We start from the raw sequence: 21,537 nt of genomic DNA, 5'->3' as shown, positions 1-21,537 counted from the left end.
CTGAGCCCATGGGCAGAGTTGGGGACATAGAAGACATTGCTTCCCTAAAAACTGCAGTGCAAGAGCACAGCATTCCAGGGGGCAGCTCCACACCTCCACCCCACAATCTCCTCTCCCTGCTCTCTGGCCAGGTCAGAGGCAGGAAGCCAGAGCCGGGCACTGTGGGGCAGCTGCTGCTGCTCTGGCTGGTGCCATGGAGCAGGCAGCGGTAGCGTTCCCTCTTCCCATGCTGATGCCCCAGGTTGAAGTTGCTCCTCAGGTCCCAGCCTCCTTTGCTCCTGCAGAGGCAGCCAGTAAGAGCCCACCTGGGTGGAGAGATGCAGCTCCGTGGCCAGCAGACCCCTCTGGGAATAGGGACCGCAGGGGAGTCCTCCTAGCACATAGCTCCTAATACCCCTCTCCCTATACCCTGAGCTACACCTCCCTGCACACTGAGCTATCCCCTACCCACACACAACCCCTAGTACTCCCACCACATGCACAAGCACTCCGTCTGCACATAGCCCCTAGCTACCCACTTCCCTGCACCCTAAACTGTTTTCAAACTTTTTGAGTTAAGTCCCCCACCTTTGAGTTATAATATTTGGTTGTGCACCCCCTACAACCCAGACAGTCTGGGTAGCCTGCTCCGGTGAGTCAGGGGATGGAGGTGGCACTCCCTCTATGGACCCCACCATGGGGAGGTGGCTTCAGCCCTGCTGGCCCCTGTCCCCCCAAAATAGAAGTCAAACTACACCTATGCCCAAGGCCCCTGCTGGATCCTGGAATTTTTATATGTCGAGTGGGGCCTCAGATAGAAAAAGGTTGAGAACCCCTGCTACAGAGGATTCTTTCCCAGGTGTCTTGTTGTTGGGTCTTGCCAAAATATTCAGGGTCCAACTGACTGCCATATCTGGGGTCGGGAAGGAATTTTCCCCATGGTCAGATTGGCAGAGTCCCTGCGGTTTTTTTTGCCTCTCTCTACAGCACGTGACATGGTCACTTGCAAGTTTAAACTGTAAATGGTGGTAACTTGAAGTCTTTAAAGCATGATTTGAGGACTTCAGTAATTCAACCAGAGGTTATGAGTCTATTACAGGAGTGGGTGGGTGAGGTTCCATGGCCTGCCAAATGGAGGGAGGTCAGAGTAGAGGATCATGATGGTCCCTTCTGGCTTTAAAGTATATGAGTCCAAGGAGGTTGGGAAATACATTTATGAAATTACTCATTGGAGAATTAAGCACATAAGAATGGTCCATAAGGTTCCAGCAAATTCTAAAATATAATTAAAAGGTAAGCCTCTAGCCCTTTTTCTTACCAAAGCATCCCTAAAATGTAAGCCAACTGATCATGATGGACTTCCCTAACATTTAAAAACAAAACAAAACTTCAGAGTCTACACCCTCCTGACAAGATGTATGCTCTCCTGTTTGTCTGGCTACTGCAAAAAGGGTTTGCAATGCTTACCAAAAATTATAAATTTGAGAAATAAGACTAAGTTAATACAGCAGCTAAATATATTTGAAACCCACCACTATAGCCTTGAAAACTATTTTGCAGGAGAACCTACAACTAACCCCGTCTTCCAGCACTTCCCCAGCCCACCAAGAACAGTGACTGAGGTTAAGACAATAATGAACTATATATTTTAGTAGGTTAAAGTACCCTCAACCCAAGGTAAATTTTTGGCATTTTTGGCTCTCAAAAGCTTGTTACCGTAGATTAATTTATTTCCCAGTTTACTGAAAGGTCACAGAGATCTCTACAAATATCACTACAAATGGTTTCCTACTGGTTAATATCTCATTAGAATTTGCTATGTTTCAAAGAAACACAACTTGACAGCTACAAAAGTTAACATAAGCAATTATCGACACTTCTGAAAGTCAGGTCACTTATTTAGGTCCCTAAATACGGACTCAGAAGCCTAACTTTAAGCACCTGTGTAGGAAAATCTTGACCTATTTCAGCAATGTAGTTAGACTCATGTTTTGAGGAGTTGTTTAGACAGACTGATTTTTTCTTAAATACACACACACACTTTCACAATGCTCCTTGCCAGAACATCTGAGCCAGTCACAATTTTTTGACTTTTTCCTCAAAACCCACTTGTGAGGCAGGTAAGTAAAATGGGGATAACTACTACATGCTTACCTCACAAATGCATTCTGAATACATATTCATTGTTTGAGAAGTACTCAGATACTAGTGATGAGCACCATAAATAAAATGAATACAGCCTTAGAGTTTCAAATGGGGAATTAAGACAAAGTGTAACTTCCCATCGTCACACAAAGTTTGTAGCAGAGCCAGAAGTAAAACCCAGATCATCTTCTGAATCCCAATCTAGTGCCTTAATTAAAAAATTATCCCTCCTCTCAAATGCTTATGTTGCTGCATAACTTAGGACACTTTTATGTTACTTGCTCAAAGAGAAATAAATATTTAAGTTTAACTATACATAATAAATATCTTTATGCACATCCTTGAGCTGCCCAAAAGTTCCCTCCAATATTTTCAGTTCTAAAATTATATATATTTTTGTTTTCTGACTTGTTTTGGGCCAGACATTAGTTACAGAAGCAGGAATTTTCTGCCACCGTTGCAACCCCACGGTCAGATTAAGTGGTTTGCGAGTGTATGCGGCTGGGTTGAGAAGATAAAATATTCTAGGAAAAATCTATAGCCACCATTCGAGGGCAGTTTTAAAAATTGTTCAATAAAATCCCCCTCTCTTCCTAAAATAAGCTAGAGGGGAAATACAGTTTTGTGCCTAACGACTCCTCAGTCAGAAATGTCTTCATATAATAGATTTTCATTTCCTGCAGGAATCTACTGTTCCAAGTTTCTTTTCTAGAAATAAGGTTAACAAATAAAACCGTTGCCATGCTTCATTGAAGCCCTATGGTGAAATATCACAGAATACATGCTGGATTTATAAACAGAAATGCGATTACCTAAAGGTAAACTGCTTAGTGCACTTCTCCCACAAAAGAGAGGCACACATAAGGAATTCATTTGTCTTTCTCAATTTCTACTGTGACCAAGTATAGCCAGAAGTAATGTGCTGCACAAATACAATGATGCCTGGACTTGTCATTTTGTTCCAGTTAGAATTTAGAGATTACCAGACTTCTCAGACAATGAATTCATAAGCAAATACAGTTTACAAGATATATTTTAACTATCAGCAGAAAAAAAAAATCTTCATATAGCATTTGCTCAGACAACCATCATGATTCCTTACGAAAGGCCTAACACTACATATATTTTCAATTTCAGTTTAAAACTAGAAGACAAACATTTTTTCCAAAGCCTGTTATTTAGACACTAGAGAGTATCAACTAAATGAAAAAATTGTTAGGCAGAAGCAAAAGACAAAGTCAAATTAGAAAATATTTGGTTTTGCTACCTAGTTTCAGAACAACTGTGAAAAAAATTACTCAAGGCTCCCAAAAGTTTTTATAGTATATGAAGTCTGAGCTCTTGGAAGAAAGTAATGCTTTCTGCAGTTTCATAACAGTGGATTATGACCACAACTCCCCACTCTGAATTCTCAAAAATTTAAGCCACCTAGGTAATATTCAGAATGTTTCCTGATCAACTAATTTTCAATGCACTGAAAATATAGTATTAAAAAAGGGGGAGGGGGGACCTTATATACTTCAATATGTAGGAAAGGCTAATTTGCTTTTTAATAACTGTGTGCCTGTCATATGAACAAAGATAGGAACTCCGAGTTTACAGAAGCACCAACAGCTCTAATATAAATAATTTAGACAAAAGCCCAAACAGCTGTGTATTCTGAAGAAAAAAAGAAAGCCTGACCATCATACAACAAAGTGAAAAAGATATACTGTATTCAGCTTTCAAAAGAAAAATCTGCACCCAATTTACGTGCCCAAAAATGCTGTAATTACATGCTCAGTTCAAATACTGATATACACAAGGCTAGGCAAAGTTGGGCTAAATCAGTTCCTTGTTGATTGATCTTAACAGAAAACTAAGGAGTTGCAGGAAATGGTGCTGGTGATTTAAGAAATAGCTTTCTTCCTTCCGTGTCTGCACTGATCCAATGCCCCAGAATGGGATTAAAAGACACCATGCTACCAGAGGCAGGGAAGATGGTTTTGGATGAGATTTGCAAGGAGTGTCTTGATCATTAGGAAAAAATTCCTTGTGCTCTTTATAAGGTCTAGGGATACGAGTTATGGTCCTGGCCAAATTCAAACAGTTATATTTTAACTACTAAAATATCACATCATGTCTTAGTAAATTCTGTGTTCTTTACTCTTTCTTTTCTTAAATGTGTGCGCTTGCTATATACAGTTCTTTTGTTTCACCCTAAGATAGATTCTATAACAGGACGAGCGATGCTCAATATGTCAGGTATTTTGGGATCTATTAGGATGAACAGCACTATTATTTATATTGTCATAGGACCATGGACCAGACTCCTACTGTGTAGGTGCTGTACAAACAGAGAAAAAAAGATGGTCCTTACTCCAAGTTGCTTGTAATCTAAGTAAAAGACAAGAGACAAATGGTTGCAGACCAGGAGGGAAGGGGAATACAAACAGTCAGTGTGATAACAGTGGTCTCAGCACACCAGCAGCATATATTATAAATAAGTGCAACATTTCTTAAAATATGTGGTGCTATTACTTAAGTGCTGATAACATCCTCTGAACAGTATTATGTGAAACAAAAGTTCTTTCAAAGTACCAGACAGAAAAGAGGGTGTACTGGGAAATACAAAGAGAGAGCAACTAGGTAAGTTTTGTGGGCATCCCAAAAGAATAACCATTAAAGAAAGTGCTAATGATCTGTGATTTAAACAACTGCTGTTTAAATTTAATTGTAGGTCTAGCCACTCTTGTTGCTGGCCTGGTAGCCTCCACCACTAGACTCATAGATTTGGAATGGGGGAGAAAACTGATGGCATCCCCATACAGAAAATAGAGAATAACTTAAAAACAGCTGGAAGTATGCTGCTGCTCCCACACTCACTAATTAATACAACGTCCTGGGGAGGGGGGGGGGGGAGGATATTGTATGAAGATTTTAAATGTTACACTGAGTTGAGCTCCCTGGGCAACCTCTTGTTTTTGAGGGATAAAGAACCAGTTCAAATAAGGCTGACACAACTAGAAGCTTCCAGGTGTCTAACGCAGAGTTATTAGCATTTTAGTAGTAGAGTAGGGAAGCTGCTACATGCTGTACACCACCACACATAATCTAGCTTATTGGAGACATGTTGATTATCAAGACAGTGTCAAGGCTTTCAGTCTGGCTGCTACCAAGGCAGAGTCAGATGCTCATCTGAGACTTCCAAATGGGTCAATCAAGGTTGAAGCCTTTTAGACCAGACTCTTGTTGATATTTCCAGGTTAAAGGAAAAGCAGGCCAAGAAGGTTTCAAAATACCAGAGGTTCTAACTGTTCATAATATCTGTAATCAAATCTTAGCCAAGCCAGAACTGATCACTTCTGAAACAGAATGTACCAGCCATGCCTGTTCATAAGTAGATTTGGAAAGATTAGATTTTTATCAGTAAGTATCAGTAAACATCGATTTCACCATACATTCACAAACAAAAAATTTTCCATCGATAACTACTCAAATTTACAGATAGGCAAAGTTAGAAAGATGCTACTTGAGAATTTAATTTGATTTAAGGGTATTTAGACATGTGATGTTGACAACTTATGTTTTAAAAGTTGCAAAATTTAACTTTTTGAATCTCAACATGTCTTCATTAAATAATTGTCTGACCCCCACCCATAATTTCCCACAACTTTGAAAATGTAAAATCTATAAAAAGTAAAAAAACGCTTTGAACCCATAATTTTGTACAAGTCAGAAAACTTTAAATTGATAAAAATTGAAAAAAAAAAGCTTAAACACAAACATATTACCCATCAAAATTATTTTTAAAAAATTAAAATTGAATTCTGCCAAGCCTATCCATACGAGATACTGTGTCATCATTGAACTGTACTTTTTTTTTTTTTTTTTTAAATAGCAATTGCAGAAAAGCCAATCTTGCAGAGCCATGTAGTGCTGAAAGGCATCAAAGGTTTCAGAGGTCTGACCATTATCAGGCTAACTCCTCTCTCATTCTAAGCATAAAGTCACTGAGCTGCACTTTGTTGAATTTGAGCTTGGGTCAACCATCATATGACAGTTCAATCAACTCTTTCTTTTCCTCAGCTGAGAACCCATCTGGCAAGGTGTCTTCTATTTAAAATGGGTCTCTGATCCTTACCTGGGCACCAGGCAGCTTGAGCTCCAAGCTGCTCTTATTCCCAGTTCCCCTCCAGTTCCCTCTGAGACAGAGAGCTCTGCCAGTCCCACTGCAGGCCCTAGAATCTCTGGAAAGTCTTTCCTATTAGTCTCCTCAGGTGCTGATCTCAACTCCTTCCCCTGGACGCAGGGCCGCACAGCCCTCCAGCTTGGGCTATATTGTGATTCTAGGAGGCTTCCATCCCAGGGAGCCTCTCTCCTGACTCAGTGCTCCCCTGACATTGTCCTCTCCAAGCTGTCTGCCTTATTTCTCCTCCTGGGAATCACCTAACAGCTGGATTCTACATTAAGACGGTAGCTACCTGATTAACATCTGGCCCATTCTCCAACTAGTGGGCTGTTCCCTTGAAGCAGATCTCTGTTTCTATACAAGGGGCTATATATCATGGAACAGGGATTAGCTGGCCCTGGGTTCCACTACTCTTTAAAAAGGGGATAGTCACTGTGCATCACTTCCAACAAGCTTAGGTCTCACAGTTTGGGGACTGCAAATGTATAGCGTAACTGTCATACTGTGTGTGAAGATTTGCAACACCAAGTTTTTGAGTACAGGTAAGAATGTCATACAGGCCAGTCTGATGGCTCTGGGCTAATCATGTGATTTGGGGACCAGGTTCCTTGAATCTGTAGGTGCTCCAAATGAGCTCTTCAAACTGTCCCTTGGATTCCAAACACTAAGCCAGCTCTGCAATATGTTGTGGTATTAAGACCTTCTAGTCTGTCTGACATTTCACCAGATAATAGACTGGTCTGAGCCAGTGTTGAAAGTCTGGCAAGTGGCATCAAATCATGTACATGAATGTCAGCATGTGGCCTAGCACTGCAAGATATGTTCATATTGTTGTAGCTGGTTATGATAACTAGAACATGAGTGAAAGCTTTTAATGACTGGAACCGGTTCTTGGACAGGTATTCTTTTTCAGATCTGGAGTCAATCAAGGATCCTATGAACTCTATCATATGTGCTGGGGTAAATGATTATTTTCACAGTTCTCTAGAAAGCCCAGCTGGGTGAAAAGGGATAGACCACATTACAAGTTTGTTGCTGCCTCTCACTATGCTGTACCTGTCATCTGTCAGTCATCCATATATGGGCAAATGCGGACTGCTACCACGGCAAGGCATTTCATGAAGACCCTCTGTGCTGTGGAGAATCCAAATGGCAGTGCCTTGTACTGCTAATGATTTGACTACACTGTGATACCCAAGCACTAACTGTGTGCTAGATGGATGGCTACATGGTAGCAAGCATCCTTCGAGAGCCACAAATTAGTCTTGAACTTGACAAGAACAGAAAGATTGAGGCAACTGCTACCATCCTGAATCTGAGGTGGATATACATTTGTTCAGTCTCCAAGTCTAGGGTAGGACAAAGACTCCCCATTTGTACTTTGGAGGAAAATATTAATGAAGTAAAAACTTCTCCATATTTCTGTGAAATCTCTTCTATAGCTCTTAGACAAAGTAACAAGGACACTTTTTGTAATAGGCTTTTGAGGGAAGGGAGATATGTGTGGAACTGAATAGGATAAGAAGTTACTCACCTTGTGCAGTAACGATGGTTCGAGATGTGCGTCCCTATGGCTGCTACACTGTAGGCATATCTGCTCCCCCACGCCTCTGATTGCACAATTCAGGCGTTCAAAGGGTGGTCCAGTTTGGGTTTTTAGAACTAGACTGAGGTCCAATATTGGAGTTGGGTGTCTGGTGTGCAGGAATAGTTTTCCTATGCCCTTGAGGAATCTTCATGTTGTTGGATGGGTGAATACCAAATATCCATCCACTTGCTGGTAGAAGACCGTTGTGTACTTGGAATGAGCTGAGAGAGAGACCAGCCCTTTTAACATCTAGTATATAATTTAGGATCAAGGGAAGAGAGGAAGATGTTAGAGCAACTTGTTTGGAATTGCACCAAATTTGGAATCAGTTCCGCTTTTGCAGGTAAGTGCAATGAGTCATCCATTTCCTATAGTGTAGTAACATTTCCTTCACCTCCTTGGAGCAGCAGCTCTCTCTGTATGGGAACTATAAGGAGCCAAGCCTGAAGCCGGAGGATCTGTAAGTTGGGGTGATGGAGCTGTCTATTGTTTAGGAAGAGTAGGTGAGGAATGGGTTGAAGAAGAACTGGAGGACACATTACGATGTCATGCTTGGGTATCACACCTGTCTCGGCAATGTGGGTGCAATCAGTATAACTCTTGATTTTTCCTGACTTATTAATAGGACCTTCGAGATCAGAGGGGATGGAGGAAAAGCATATAGCAGCTCTCTACCACACTGAAGGAGGAAAGCATCTCTTAGAAACGGTTTCCCCAGTCTGGCTCCAGAGCAGTAGTGGGGACATTTATTGTTCTGGTAAGTAGCAAGCAGGTCTATTGTTAGGGTTCCCCATCAACTTAATATGTTGTGAAGCACTGCTGGGTTAATTTCCCATTCATGATCATGCCCAGTCCCCAGAATCACTGGGGTGTTCACCTCCATGTTCCCTCTCAGCCCCAGGGATGTTCCAGCAAGGAGTCAGACAGTGACCAACATGACAAACTCTCTCTGAGCTCACACCTCCAGCTGCCTACTTCCAGTTATTTTTACTGATTTAATTCAATAACTTAACTCAATATTAGTGAAAAACAAAGTTCTTATTTTTTATAAGATCTCCTCAGCATTACTGTAGAACCTCAGAGTTATGAACTGACCAGTCAACCACACGCCTCATTTGGAACCGGAAGTACATCATCAGGCAGCAGCAGACACACACACACACACAAAGGGGGAAAGTAGTTAAATGTAAAAAAAGTAGTTAAATGTCAACTACTAAAAAAAATAAAGGGAAAGCTTAAAAAAGATTTGACAAGGTAAGGAAATTGTTTCTGTGCTTGTTTCATTTAAATTAATATGGTCAAAAGCAGCATTTTTCTTCTGCATAGTAAAGTTTCAAAGCTGTATTAAGTTAATGTTCAGTTGTAAACTTCTGAAAGATCATAATGTTTTGTTCAGAGTTACGAACAACCTCCATCCCCGAGGTATTTGCAACTCTGAGATTCTGCTGTACTTTTTTCTGTTGCCACAAAGGTAGAAGATAAAGCTAGAGAGAAAATAAATGCTACTACTAATCATTCAGCCCACAAAACTATGACTATCCCTGTGAAGCTGCCCATAATCCCTCCTGGCGCTCAAGATATTTGCGCCAATGCTCAGGCCACGTGGAACAAGTTGTGGGAAACAGAAGAGCTAGCCAAGAAAATGGTTTCAAACTTGACCTACTTTCAAAAAAATAAGACATATGGAATGCCACATTTGATTACAATGATTTGGCCCATTACAGCCTTATGGGGCTGTATGATGCTGAGTGCAGTGTCAAGATCAGACAAGCAGAAAGCAAAGGCATATTTTCAAAACAAAACTCGCACGCATGCCCTTCATGTTGAAAACACCCCTGACAGATTTCAGGTTTTTTTACTGAAATCCAGAGGAAATTTAATATAAGTACATAACGTAACCAAATTCCCAAGCACTATAGACCAATTCCCTGAGGGGAACTGTACGTTAAAGTACTTTGCTCTCAACTGGTGAACAACAAAATATATGCTCAATGAACGATAAAACCCTTTTTAGTATTTATGTAAGAAAATATGAGAATCAAGAATGGTGCCAAATGAAAACGTGCGAGGTATAAAATTGCCATGCTTTTAACTCAGATAATGTACAAATACAGGAAGATATATTTATAATCAATGAGGCTGTTTAAAGAATAAATCAACTCATCTTTGTAGAGGTAAAATAGAAAATACTAAAATATTCCTGTGATGGTTTATTATTTGCATTTAAATGCACATTAACATTGACAGCTATGATGTTTAAAATCAATAGCAATGTTCAATACATTTAAGGTCTTGTGCTTAATTACAACCAGTTACCTTAAATCCAGGCTATACACTAGTTGAGCTTCCTCTTCCAACCCTCAGACATGCAAGAATACATACCATTAAAACCATGAAAACAATTTATTTTCTTTGTGGGGAACTGAATCCTATGGAAGTTTTTAAGTAAGGAAAGCATTTGTAACTGATTTCAGAGTGGAAGCTGTGTTAGTCTGTATCAGCAAAAAGAACTAGGAGTACTTGTGGCACTTAGAGACCAACAAATTTATTTGAGCATAAGCTTTCGTGGGCTAAAACCCACTTCATCGGATGCATGCAGTGGAAAATACAGTAGGAAGATGTATACACACAGAGAACATGGAAAAAATGGGTGTTGCATCTTCCTACTGTATTTTCCACTGCATGCATCCGATGAAGTGGGTTTTAGCCCACGAAAGCTTATGCTCAAATAAATTTGTTAGTCTCTATTTGTAACTGAGAATCCCCTCATCCCTTCAGCATGCTGTTTGTTTGGCCTCTGGAAAAACAGCATGCTACCAGTCGGAAAGACACACTCCACAATATCACATACTTGATAGACCACCCATATCACAATAAAAATGCAGAGACTGACAGACAAGAGTCAAGCTGGAAATCAATTTGGCAACTCTGTCTTTTAAGGCACGCTGAACATGTTTTTATTTGAATGTATCACAAAGAGATAACCAGCTCTTCCCTGCTTAATGAATAACAGTTATTTTCTGAATATATGATGTCCCAGAATTAGATTAGTCAGATAATGGCCTGAGCATGACATCAGAAAATAGCTACCCAATTGGTTTGAACTATTTGCTTTCTCCCTCATGAAATATAAAGTTTGTGATTGGAGGGAAGAGGAAATAGGAAGTTGAGGTTGTACTCTGAAACTTCACCACCAATATTGTGGAATTCAGAGGCTCTAGATACATTCAGCCTTCAAGGCAGATGGCAAGGTCTAGGAATGCAGAGAAGTTTGTAAGCAATGATACTAGAGTTAATCCTTTCATAGAAAGGGTCCAGAAAGATGTTCATATTTTACTTGGCTCTGATTGTAGTCCACATTACTGTCCCATCTCCATAGTTATTTCCCCCCCCCCAATGAAGCCATATGAAGGAAGGAACAGGAATACTAAAAAGTGTAACCATTTCCAACTACTGAAACACGCTGAATTCTAATATTATAGATGTTACCCTATGAGGTCCGCCTAAGGGATCTAAGGATCTAACGTTATAATTCAGGGACTGTATTGTGCAAACAAGTCTTAATGTCCAGCTTGGAAAGGATTATTCCAATAGATTTTTATTTGAAAATCTAGCAGCTATTCAGACACTTGTACAAGCTTATAAATAACCTGCTCAACTGCTCATTGAGAATGCTCAATCTGTGGATTGAATTGGAAAAAAACAAAAACAAAAAAAAAACAGCCCTATTAATGTTTATAGGAATTATTAATTTAGACTGCATAACCACTCAATAACAGAGATGGAGGTTTAAAATCCAATGACAAAACAGCTGTGGTGGAATTTTTATTTATTTTTTAACACAGAAAAGATGTAAATTTAGAGTTATGGACATTTACTTATTTCAGTGTATGATTCAGATTAAAGAATGGAAACTACCATGAATTTCATATGAGCAACTCAAATCGATTTGTGCTTTAGCTATTTAACACACAAATTACTTAGAGTACATTTTACTGTTTAATATTCTCACCATCAAATTTAAGTTTTGTGCATTCTTTTCCACGACTGACATCTAGTGGTAGCTCTTAAAAGAGCCACTACAAGAACTCCATAATAGTTTTCACACAGATCAGTTTTATCTTGGAACAATATTCTACTAAACTACAATATTTTTCCATAAGTGACCATTCAATTCTGCAGTTGGAATAGTTCATGCATTGTTCTTTGATAAGAAAAATATTGCATTAACTGAAATTAATCAGTAATGGAATAAATGTAGATTAAGTATTCCAGCAACAATAATAGGGTTCAAAAAAGAACTAGATAAGTTAATGGATGATGGGTCCATCAATGGCGTCCCTAGCCTCTGTTTCCCAGAAGCTGGGAATAGGTGATGGGATGGATCACTTGATGATTACCTGTTCTGTTCATTCCCTCTGGGGTACCTGGCATGGGCCACTGTCGGAAGACAGGATACTGGGCTAGATGGACCTTTGGTCTGTCCTAGTATGGCCATTTTATGTTCTGTTCAAATTGTTATCTACTTGGAGGGTCCTTCATAAGCAGTTTGACATCAGATTATAGGACTGCACAGCTGAGCGGTTCTTTATTAATATCTGAGCTGTGAATAAGTTGCCTTCTAATTTCAGAGGAAAGTAAACACGTGTTTTTACTTAAGAAACTATTTTGATTGAGTGATATTTTTTAAAGTTGCATCAATAATCTCTCCTGTGGCAGAGTTTAGGAGTTCAAATCATAGGACTTTCTTCCCAGGATCTCATCATTTTCCAGAGGAAATGGCTTAGTGAGCAAAGAAACACCTAGATTCCCTGAAATCATAGTTTCAAAGTTTTGGCAGGATTGATTCCACCCCCTTCATTTTGAAAGAAAAATGGATCATCATGTTATTTCTTTTGTATGAATCACTGATGAGACCTTGAGCTGAATACGGTCTATTCTGTGAAGACACTAAAGATTCTGTGGAACTTTCTTCAAGAATTGGAGGCCCATGGAAGACTCATGTACACAGGGAAACCGGCCAGCACAGATGTTGCAAGAATAAGAAAACTTCATCCTGTGGACGCTACTGCGGAATAGAAGTTACTTTTATTCCGGAATAATTACTGTGCTTTGTGAACTGACTTACCCACAGCCAAAAACTGGGTGCAGTTCATCTTGGAGTGTGTAAGTCCAGGGTTAATACAGTTTTGACTATTAACAATGTACTTTTCCTTTTCATAAGGACACAAGCTAAACGACGTACTCTCTATCTTACCTCCAGATCTTTTTGTTTGTTAGGTGTTAAAAGCACACATTTTGCATTTAATTTTATATTTGCATCATGATTATGTAAAATATTTCTAAGTTGTATTTTTTTAAGATGAAAAAGTTATTCGCCAGTCCTTTAAGTTAAACAGTTTGTACTAAAAGTTAACAGATATAAATAATTCTTAGAATTAATGAATGAAAAAAAGGAAAATTTTTTGAAGTTGAGTTCAATGCCCTGTTTAATGCCCAATCTAATAATATTACACCACCAATCTTAGTTACAGCATTTTTTCATTCAGTTGCAAGGTTTCAATCTTTCATATAAAAATTATCTTGTAGTACTACATCTCCGCCTGTAGAGGTCATTCATTTACAACTTGACCTTGCAGACCAAGGGAAATACTCATCTCAACTTCAGAGAAGCAATTATCATAGTAGATTTTTCTCCGCATATCCCCAGGCATGCAGTTCCTCTTCTTCTGCACTTTACACTGTGACAACCAATATCCTCAAACCGTAATCACTGGTAACACCTTGTGACATTAATATATTTATTTCCTTTCAAAGACACTTAAATTTCTTCATTCTGTTAGTGTTTTACACAGTCATGGGAAAGGTAACAAGAAATTCACATAAATAAAGCTGCAAGACGTATTAAAAATTTTGCAAGGTGCTTTGGATGGCTCTGTGGTTTAGACTGGGATACAGACCTTCACCCTTGATCCAGATCCAGATCAGGTTAATAGCCAATGAGATAAATCATTACCTCAGGCCTGTTCAGTAGATTATTTAAAATAAATTGATGGGTTTAGTATATTTTCTAAGGGATGGGTGTCCAATGTTATAGAGCCCACACTACATACTTGGTAGTTACAGCTGTAGTGTTAGCCAAAAAGCCATACATTAAGTGATTAAGAATACCTTCTTCACTCATGAAAGCTTATGCTCAAATAAATTTGTTAGTCTCTAAGGTGCCACAAGTACTCCTTTTCTTTTTGCGAATACAGACTAACACGACTGCTACTCTGAAACTCTTAGAAGTGACGCCTTCACAAAAGGGGTGAGGTGGAAAAGCTTGCCTTTTCTGTGGCTAAATTTTGTAATTCTCAGTGCAAGGATTGTCTTACTCTCCTTATAAAGTGTTATGCATATTTATTGTGTTTTACAGCAGTAATACAGGATTTTCTATTTCAGGGCTGTCAGTCTAGCACCTTTATTGAGCACTAAGCACCCCTAAAAAAAAATCTAACACTTTCACATCATAGATTTATCCATTTAAAGTTTCAAAACGTACAAGTCTTTTCTCCTCAATACATCATTTAAAAATATTTAAAATATTTTCACTCTGAGGCCTATTATCTATTGATTTATTGCATTTTTGGTGTGAATTTCACTTATCTAGAGGAGAGGAGTCATTTAATAACTTTTATTCCAACCATACCTTCTTGGAATCAGCAAAACTCCCAGTAGACTTAACTTTATTTTTCTACCCAAATGCCAGTCTAAGTGCCCAGCTATCCTGATGCTAGATTGTGACCTGAACATTCATATTGCTTCAGTTAAAAAATTTGTTATTTGAACACTGGAAAGTACATGAAGGTCTCTGTCCATAATGGCTCACTAATCCTGTCATCTGATCAAGTAATGCAAACGATGTGTTGTTTCTATGCACTGTACCTAGAGAAAAAGTATTAGATAAAACTACAGCAAAACAGGAGAAGATTCTTCAAAATAAATGGAAACCCTTAGTTCACTCTAACCACCACCAACCATCACAGATCAAAACGGTCATGACTGTGATAATTATCAATAATCGCCTATTTAATTATGTAAATGCCTATTTCCATATTCTAGCTCCCAGTCCTCAGGTTTGTTTTGCATATCAACCAGTAAAGATGACACATTCAGTATTTGAAAGATATAAAGTTGTTTTTCTATACATTTAACTATCAACTTATGAGAGTTAACTAGGGAAATACACAGGACAGCTCCAAGGACAAGAGAGCACTTCAGCTCCTGTAGCCTTCGGATCCAAGAACCTGAAAAAAGTGGTTCAATTTTGGTATTGGAAGTCCATCAGATTGACCTGTAGGGGATCTCCATTTCCAGAATACCTACTGAGTGCAGTCCCATTTGTTTGACAGAATTTGGATGAGACTGAGCCAATACATCATGATAGATTCCTGCTATGTTAACTGTCGACAGAGGCAGCAGGTTACTTTTGGCTCCTGGGAAGATATTACTTCCATTCCCAAAGTCAAAATTGGAGATTTTCAAATACTAAAATAGCTGCCACAAATCTGTGGGGGATTCAATATGAGGCTTTTGAAGATCATATGTTTTGCATCCATAAATAGGGCAAAAGCTAGAGGGACAACAGCGATCCTTTAAAATGTTGGCCCAACAGTGCTCCACTTTTTAAATTTGGGATGCAACTCTAAAAGAAAGACTCCATCTCCAAAGGAAGCCAGTGTTTTATTGATTAAAATATATGAAAACTTTGAAAAAGTAGAATTAAATGGAAAAAAACACTTGGACTTTCATATTTGTACTTTAGACTCTCAGGAAGGCAATTTATGTTCTCATTTAGATCTTGCACAGGCAGTGTTTTTCCCCACTGTCATAACTGCCAAGATCAAGTATAGGCACTTTCACTTTGTGTTATCTTCAGTTGACAAGAAGATAGTTATTGGCTAGTACTATAGGTATTAACTTGCACCATTATATTTTGAGAGGTTTTGTTCTTGATTTGGTATGGCAGCTCACTTGCTAGGAATCTGGTCCGTGAACTGTGCCAAGTCACTACCATAAGGGACAGTTTAAACCACTTCTTCTGTAAAAGATTTCTTTATGTTTCCCTGCATACATTCTAAAGCGAATACTGAGAAAGTTCTCTTGACCTACATATATTACTATTTCCTCATAATCCTAAATTCCACCTACTTGTGATTTTGTAGACTATGAAAATATTCCCTGCTTCGAATATCTGATTTTTAGTGAGGAGACAGCCAATATCAGAACTGCCAGGAATTTCACTACAAAGCACTTAAAATTAGATTCTTAGGTGTCAGTGAAAAATCAAACCTTCTTGTAAAAAAATGTGAGACAAGTATGCAAACACAAAAAGGTTTAACCGCCTTTTGATGTGTGGACAACATATATACATAAAAAGCTCTTTTCCATCAAGAGGAGAAGAGACTATAAAAATCAACAACTGAAAAAGAAGAGCAGGAAGCTAGGCACAGATGAGTTACCAAATATGGGGTGAGAACACGCAGTTACTTGCATGGTCACATATTACTGAACTGAAGTCTCCCAGGAATTGAGATGAACACTTAACATTTGAAATAAGCAGATACCTAAAAATCAATTAAATTTCTCGCCATTACTATATTACACTGTGCACCAATCAATTATTTCACTAGTGACTATGTTTTTGCATGGTTGCATAGATATTTTCATGCATCCGATGAAGTGAGCTGTAGCTCACGAAAGCTTATGCTCAAATAAATTTGTTAGTCTCTAAGGTGCCACAAGTACTCCTTTTCTTTTTTGCAAATACAGACTAACACGGCTGCTACTCTGAAATATATTTTACAGTGTTACTAGTAAGAACTCTTAACTGAAGCTGAAGAATGGAAAGGAAAGATGAACTTATGGTTCTGGCACTGGACCAGGACCCAGGCAATTGAGGCAATTCCCAGCTTTGCTACAGACTTCCCAGGTGACATTGGGAAAGTGACTTAAATCCCTCAGTGCCACACTTCTCTATATAGAACAATCTCATAAAATATGTTCCTATCCCCTACATTCTTATTCCTTAAATAAGACAATTAGTTTAATTGGCAACAAAGAGACTTCTGGACACTACTCCCAATGCTAATCAGACAGGACAGATGCAGGTAATTTCCCCCGCCCAACCTCCGCCCCGTGATTCAAACACTTTCTTGATGATGCATCAAAACTAAGAGGTAAGGTTCATTTTTCTTCTGTCTGGTGCCAGTGGTATCTTCTTCAGCATCTCTAGTTAAGAGACAGCCAGCACTACTGGGCCTCTGTTGGCACAACACCAGATAAACATGGAGGAACAATACAACTATGCTTTATGTGCTAACTTGTATAACTGCAAGAGAAAAAGCTAAAAAGATAGGGTATTTATAGTGCACACCCCATTTCACAGAATCTTAAAAAGGTGGCAGAAGATGTTGCTTGTTTTGAAGATAAAACATCTGGTCTAGAAAGTTCCTAAAGCAGATGCCACTGTAGCCACATTAAGAAAGTATTTTTAGTGTGTAGCAAAGATCTGAAGCAATTAGTTTTCTCTTTGTTTGGTCTTCCAAAGAGTTTAAGAAACACTGCCCTTGAAGGTCATTATCATTTTTAAAGGCTATCAATGATTTACATGCTCAGAGTCCATGTTTCTTTAAATGAAAGCCATTTTGATGAGCTTTCTTCAAGTTATCTTCTTATTCCTTCACTGTTAATTAAGTTGAAAACTGTGTTAGGATATTGAAGGAGCGATGCAGAAGCAAAAGTCTCCTTTATCTGTTTTCTCCCTGGCAAAATACTGTATCAAGTGCATCTTAATGAAAAAAATTAGGACATCAAGCATATTTATACTCTCTCCTACCTTCTGAAGGTTAAAAGTAAGACAATGAATAAGTGAGAGAAAAGGTAGGTAGGGTAATATCTTTTATTGGACCAGCTTCTGATGGTGGAAGATAAGAAGCTCAAAAGCTTGTATCTTCCACCATCAGAAGTTGGTCCAATAAAAGATATTCTTTCATCTACCCTGCGACCAACATGGTTGCAATAGCATTGCAAACAACCACTAATAAGCTTCAGTCATTCCTTTTTAGTCTGAAAATCTAAGCAATTCCCAATGAGCTTTGTACATTTCTAAAATCAATGTAGCCTATTGGGGCTTTTCCTTCAAGATACAATTAATGCTAGCTTAACAATTTTCTTCCATTTGCTATCTTTTAAAAGCTTATAGTTTTAGTTCCCTTGGCCAATTCTCTCCCCATCAATGCACTTACACAGTGATAGATAAGTTACAATTCTTACCTACAGCCAGCGCTGCTCTCTGTTTTTGGACCCCTGTCTGTTAAAAACAAACATACATACATTATGAAATAATATATTTTCTGCACCTAGATTTTATAAAGCATTTTAATAAATATTAAATGGTTACAAAAGCCCAAGTTTAAGGTGTTTAACACACTGTACCTAGCTTTATAAGAAAAATATATATCTGTTTGATCCACGGTACTGTTCCTTTGAAACTGATGAATGTATAGAACACCAATGGTGTGCATTACTGAGACATTTTACAAGTGTGGGGAGTTTTTAATGAAGGGCTCAATACCACATGCTAGTTCGTTTCACTGATAGATATCAGAATAGACTAGTCAGTTCTGATTATTTTACAACTTGGTTTCAAAATTTGTTTTTAAGAGGAGTTTGCTAGATTTATTTTAGCCATTAGTACACATATCCCATCATTACATTAATCTCTAGGCTCTCAATACAAATAAAGGCAAAAGTTTTCAAATACTGTGAAAGACAGAGAAGCTTTAAAATATTCTAAATATCATGAGACTCTTCTGAAAATAGAACATCAGAAGGTCTGGCTCCACTGCTCAGAACATGCTTCTTTTAGGAGTCTGCACCTCTGATAAATATATCAAAGGGTTACATCTGTGCAGTGAGGAAGGCCACATGGCTCCTGCACAGCTCTAGTCTGTGCTATATGTTACTTTCATCAACTATTGAACATTTTAGGGTTAATATAAAAAAGAAACACTACTAAAATGTTTCAGAGTAGCAGCCGTGTTAGTCTGTATTCGCAAAAAGAAAAGGAGTACTTGTGGCACCTTAGAGACTAACAAATTTATTAGAGCATAAGCTTTCGTGAGCTACAGCTCACTTCATCGGATGCATCCGATGAAGTGAGCTGTAGCTCACGAAAGCTTATGCTCTAATAAATTTGTTAGTCTCTAAGGTGCCACAAGTACTACTAAAATGGTTTGAGCATTGGCCTGTTAAACCCAGGGTTGTGAGTTAAATCCTTGAGGGGGCCATTTAGGGATCTGGGGCAAAAATTGGGGATTGGTCCTGCTTTGAGCAGGGGGTTGGACTAGATGACTCCTGAGGTCCCTTCCAACCCTGATATTCTATGATTCTTTGTTAACAGCATGCTTCCTCAAAAGGAAGCAGGGAAATCCACTGAATACAATGCAGCTCCCAAGCTAGAATCTACAGTATTTTCTACTGATAACAGTACCAAACAAAAACACTCAGCAGGTACTGTAGCACCAGGAGAGACAGGGATGGAGGGAGAAAGAGGAACCCAAGTTAGCCTCCCCGCTTGGCAGTACCCAGATCTGCATGGATCATCACATACTAATGATTTCAGACTACTTTTGTGTATGTGCATGTGTACACAGAGGCAGTGTTTAGTACAGTAGAGCCCCGATTCCTGACTGGGGACTCTTTGTATGTGAGTAGCATCTACTTTCTCTTCTACTGATTGGCTATTGGCTCCTGCCCTCTTTCTTACAAATAATAACCAACATTAGCTGCTTCTTCCACTACCTCAGTTGAATATTCCATGTTAACTGCCTTTTGTGTTTGAAGAGGGATTCTCAGTCTGGAGGTCACAAAGAGGTTTGAGGGATCATAACAACTCTCTACCTTTCATCTTTTTTTTTTTTTTGAATAAAAAATGTTTATAGCCTTCAGGGTCACAGACATAACCTCGAACCAGGAGCGAGCATAAACCAAAGGAGTGATCTCTGTCTGACTCTATAGAAAAGGAGTATTTGTGGCACCTTAGAGACTAACAAATTTATTAGAGCATAAGCTTTCGTGAGCTACAGCTCACTTCATCGGATGCATTAAGTGAGCTGTAGCTCACGAAAGCTTATGCTCTAATAAATTTGTTAGTCTCTAAGGTGCCACAAATACTCCTTTTCTTTTTGCGAATACAGACTAACACGGCTGCTACTCTGAAACCTGTGACTCTATAGACAATCTGAAATAATAGCTAAGACATGTGAACTGCCTGAATTGTTTCAGCCAGAGCCCTATGGACTATGCAAACCTACAACAATGGAATTTGGCATTTTTCCAGTATAACATAAAATCAGTACTTTTGCCACAGAATTTGCCAGTTTGCTGCAGCCAAGCATCTAACATTCTGTTTAGTCTCCCTGCTCTGCTGGGAACTGGCCTGCAGCTGCTTCTTGCTCCCCAGTTTTCTGCTCAAGGGTTAAATATATTGGACTATATATAGCATGTTCCATGGAGGCCTGGCAGCAAGGCTAGGCTTGCAAGCCGGTCAAGTGACCGGCCAAATAATATCATCTGACCAATAACTAACCCCCTATTTGACCACCTATTAAATACTCCTGTAAGAATGTCCAGATGTAGGCAGTGGCATATCTTTTTGACTGCACCATGGTGCCATCTGTTACCAAGCCTCCTTCAATGTCTTGCTCAATACCCTTTATTATATGCTATGCCGCATGTTGGGAAAAAGGTGAACCAACCGAAAGCTAAGCATCTTCTAGATGTGTCATGAAATCTTCCAGAACACAGGTATTACATATTATGTATTTTTATATAAATTAATGTACATGGTAGTTTTCAAAGCACAGTCAACAATTTAAAAATCATGCTTCTTGCCCCAAAGAAACTAACTCAGAAGGGAGTGGGAGGAGAGGAGGGTTCACAGTCATTAAACCCCCTCCCCAACACAGAGAGTAAAAAATGTCCAAACATTAAGCCTCTTCTTAAACAAAAGTATCACAGCTTTTAATTGTCCCAGCGTCTCCCCCGCACTTTCAAAGCAAACAACCCACATTAAATGCCCATGTAAATAAAACACCACTCCTCCACTCAACAAATATCCCATTCATAACGTCCCTCCCGCCCACATATAGTTAGAACCTGCAGGGCTGGACCATGGGGGTTCTCAGCTGCTGATCCTCTGCATCACCATAGGAGGCTCAAGTTGAGCTCCCATGGGAGGACCCTGTGAGGTTGGGCTTGGCAGGAGGTACAGGCCAGCAGGACCTGAATGGTGGCCCTCACAACCCCCCGAGTGGCCAATACCAGTACTTAAACTAGGAAGCCGTGAAGGGGAGCTTCCTGAGCAACAACACAGACTGCCTGCCTGTCTCTGCTCCAGACCCCTGGTTGTGATTAGTCTCCAGCTTCTGACCCTGGTTTGCCCTCACCTTTGCTCTTCGATTGCTGTCTGTAACGCGGTGCCTGATCCCAATCCCCTAGTAACCTGACCCTGCGTGCCCCCCGACACCTGATCATCAGTTCACTCTCTGGCCTGTCTCAGACTCTGATATACTGGTACCTGACTCAACCTGGCTCCCAACTCCTGTCC

At 39.3% G+C, this 21,537-nt stretch overlaps 1 protein-coding gene across 6 annotated transcripts in view; it reads right to left on the bottom strand.

Annotated features, from left to right (window-relative positions):
* CYRIB (CYFIP related Rac1 interactor B) overlaps window positions 1-21,537 on the bottom strand; it is a 140,320-nt gene that overhangs the window by 46,236 nt on the left and 72,547 nt on the right. For 2 of the 6 annotated variants that reach the window (XM_038389918.2, XM_038389913.2), the window contains exon 3: window positions 18,201-18,237. The exons of 3 other annotated variants lie outside the window; for them this stretch is intronic. The gene's annotated coding sequence lies outside the window, so the exon portion shown is untranslated. The remainder of the gene's footprint in view (window positions 1-18,200; window positions 18,238-21,537) is intronic. One more of the 6 variants, XM_043507347.1, reaches the window with a different exon arrangement.

Source organism: Dermochelys coriacea, chromosome 2, assembly GCF_009764565.3.
Source record: "Dermochelys coriacea isolate rDerCor1 chromosome 2, rDerCor1.pri.v4, whole genome shotgun sequence".
Classification (NCBI taxonomy): domain Eukaryota; kingdom Metazoa; phylum Chordata; order Testudines; family Dermochelyidae; genus Dermochelys; species Dermochelys coriacea.
The sequence above is the reverse complement of the archived record's forward strand: the minus strand, read 5'-3'. Positions and strand labels throughout refer to the sequence as shown.